This window comes from Myotis brandtii, unplaced genomic scaffold (genome assembly GCF_000412655.1).
Source record: "Myotis brandtii unplaced genomic scaffold, ASM41265v1 scaffold1581, whole genome shotgun sequence".
Lineage (NCBI taxonomy): Eukaryota > Metazoa > Chordata > Mammalia > Chiroptera > Vespertilionidae > Myotis > Myotis brandtii.
In genome coordinates, this window is record NW_005355759.1 from 112,726 (window position 1) to 116,547 (window position 3,822).

The window sequence follows — 3,822 nt, forward strand, 5'->3', positions numbered from 1 at the left end:
GGACCTGAGGGTGTGCTGGGGGACCTGAAGCTGCGCCCCCCCGCGTGGCATGCACCGGGGGACCTGAGGCTGTGCCCCACCAGCACCGGACCAGGAGACCTGAGGCTGTGCCCCCCACCTGGTGGTGCTTGATGGGGGCCCTGAGGCTGCGCCTTCCGCCTGGTGGGGCTTGACAAAGGTGAGGCTAGCCGTCTGGATCTTGCCCAATGGGAGTGGGGCAGGCTGGGTCTGGGTCTTGCGCAATTTTGAGGTTCCACGGGTGTGCGGGGACTTGACTCTGGGTCCCGCAGTGTGCCCCAGACTCTGACAGAAAGATTTTCATATACAATTTACTAATTTTCTTTCATCTCTGACACTTCTATTATAGAAAAAGGGCAAACAACAATATTAAAATATTTCCTCTAATTAATCCCCTTTTACTGTGCACGGATTTCGTGCACCAGGCCACTAGTATATGTATAAAAGGCTAATATGCAAAGTATTCCCTCAGGAGTTCGACTGGAAGACCAGGAGTTCGATCACTCGCTTGATGTGCATTGACCACCAAGGAGTGGCGCAGAACATGGCAGGGCACTGAGGGAGCAAGGGAAGGAGGAGGTGGGGGGGGGGGGCAGGAACTGCATGGTGATGGCAGTGCGCAGGTGGTGAGGGAAGGACGAGGTGGGAAGGCAGGGAGGCGAGGAGGTGGGGAGGTGGGGAGGCGGGGAACCTGACCGGCCCTGATCACCTGATCACTGACCAGGCCTAGGGACCCTACCTGTGCATGAATTTCGTGCACCAGGCCTCTAGTTTTCTTATAAAATTAAACATAAACTTACCACATGACCCTGTAATCCCAGTCCTCAATATTTTCCCCAAAGGCAAAACCTGTGCTCACATAAAAATTTGTTTGAATGTTTATAGCCCCAAACTGAAAAACAAAACAAATGTTCTTCAATGGGCCAATGGTTAAACCAACTATACTACTTAACAATCAAATGAAATGATACTTGCAGCAACATAGATGAAGCTAAAATGCATTATGCTGCATGAAAACACAGTCTCAAAAGTCTGCATACTGTATGATTCCATTTGTATGACATTTTTTAGAAAGACAAAAATATAGGGAGAGAAAACTGATTAGTGCCCAGGGTTAAGGGACAGAGAAGATTCTATAGTCTATCTGAGATAGTGGTTACAAGATTCTTTGCATGTGCAAAAGCTCATAGAACTGTACAAAAACAAAATTTAATTTCACTGTATTTAAATTTTAAACATTTTTGTAAGTAAAATTAAAAATCTTTTTCTCATGTTTCTCTCAAACTTCCTACAATCTCATTTCCTTCTCCCTACCACCAGAGGTCTCCTCTTTTCTGAGCTCCAGAACTAAATAACCAAGTGCCTTTCACTTTACCCACCTAAAAATATATTCTGTTTTGTTCTCTCTCCTTCATCTTCCACTCACATCTAATTAATCACCAAGATGTGTTCATTGTACTTTCTAAATATCTCTGAAAGCTGTGTACTTTTCTCTATACTGATTACCATGACCCCAGATCATGTGTCAGCTATATTAGTGCAATCTCATCTTAACTGGTTTCACTGCCTCCAATCTTTCCCTTCTTCTGGTCCGGTCTCCATATAGCAACTAAAAAAATGAAAAACTCAGATCTCTGTAATGGCTCTTTCATTGGCTTCAGCATAGCCTGAACTCCATGATTTACAATCCCTTTCATAATCCAGCCCCTGTTCATCTCTCCAGGTTCATCTCTCATATTTCTCAACTTTGTAGCTTCCTATTCACTAGTTCTATCCCAACACTCTATGATTGAACCACACTTTAGTTCTTTCAGTTCATCAAACATGTCCCTGATGTTTCCAGTTACTGAGATGCTTCCTCAGCAACTTACCACCTCCTCCATCCCATTCTCCATCAGCTGGCTATATCATTCTCCAAGTTAAAGCTTTCACATCATTTACCAAGGGTATACCACTAACTGACCTCCATGGCTGAGTTACATTATTTTGGGCTAGTAATTTCTCTCTTTCCATAGTTTGAATATTTGGTTCCACTCTCTTCTAGCTTGTAGAGTTTCTGCTGAGAAGTCGATGTTAACCTTTTGGGTGCTACCATGGTGCTACCATAATATTATGGGAGCACTTTTGTTCTGTGTTGGAATAGTCTACTTATTTGTCTGTCTCCCACACTAGAGGGCAGTGACTATGTCTTGTTCACATTTTAATGCCATCCCCTAAAACATGCTAAATATTTAATAAGTATTTGTTAAATGAATGAATGAAGGGGTGCCATAGAAAACAGTGTCTAACATTATAGATCATTTTGTTCTTTATTCCTTTTCTATAATTGTTATTATTCTATGATAAACATGAGTTGCTTTTATAATAAAAATATGTTAGAATCGATTTTCTATTAAATTTATTGGGATGACATTGGTTAATAAGATCATATAAGTTTCAGGTGTATATTTTTGTGATACATGATCTGTATATTGCATTGTGTGCCCATCATCCAAAGTCAGATTATCTTCTGTCACCATATATTTGGCCTCCTTTACCCTTAACTACACCCCCACACCCCTTCCCTCTGGTAACCACCATACTGTTATCTGTGTCTATAAGTTTCAGTTTTGTATTCCACATATAAGTGAAATCATATGGTTCTTAGATTTTTCTGATTAACTTATTTTGCTTACCATGATATTCTCAAGGTCCATCCATGTTATAGCAAATGGCATATTTCATCTTTTCTTATGGCTGAGTAGTATTCAATTGCAGATATGTACCACATCTTCTTTATCCAATCATCTATTGACATACACTTTGGTTGTTTCCATGTTTTCCTTTGTGTTTCTGTCTGTTAGTTTTGTTTGGTGGTTCCATACTATTTTCCTCTGCTTGCTTTTTATTTAAGTTATGTGCATCAGGTTTTTTTGTGTGTGTTTTTATTTTGTGTGTGTGTGTGTTTACCATCATGTTTATGAAAAAGGAAGTTTCATATACAGTATTTGGTATATAGTAGTCCTTTTTCTTTTGAATGCATCTCATCTCCATCCCCCTTTGTAAATTAAAAACTTTATCCCCCCCCCCTTTGTTTTTGTTGTCATAAATTATCCCTATTTACACTGTGAGTTCGTGGCTGATCTTACTTGTAGTTTTTTTTAACATTTTGTTCTTTGTTTTAGGTAGAATAACCCCTTAATAATTTTCTGCAGTAGAGGTCTTCTGGTGGTAAATTGTCTCAGCTTCTGTATGTCTGCAAAGGTGTTTACTTCTCTTTCATATCTAAAGGATAACTTTCCTGAATATATTTTTTTGGCTAGTAATTTTACTCTTTCTGTACTTTGAATATTTGGTTCCACTCTTCTAGCTTGTAGAATTTCTGCTGAGAAGTCAATGATAACCTAATGGGCTTTTCCTTGATAGGTTACTTTTTTCATTTCCCTGGCTGTCTAGAGAATTCTTTGTCATTAATTTTTGACAATTTTAATACAATGTGCCTTGGAGAAGACTGATATAATTAGGTGTTCTGTTTGCTTTTTGGATTCAAGGGTCTAGTTCTTTCCATAGGTTTGGGAAGTTCTCATCAACTATTTGTTTGAATAGGCTCTTCATTCCTTTCTACCTCTCTTCTTCTTTTGATATGCCTATTATTCTTATACTAGTAGCCTGGTGCACAAAATTCATGCACATTGAAAGGGAATTAATTAGAGGAATGTAATTTGGACTCACTATCTAATATCAATAATATGTGAGCGTGAGGCAGTCCGCATTTCTGAAATTCAATGACATGAATTTTAGCTATTACTTTGCCAAATAAATGGA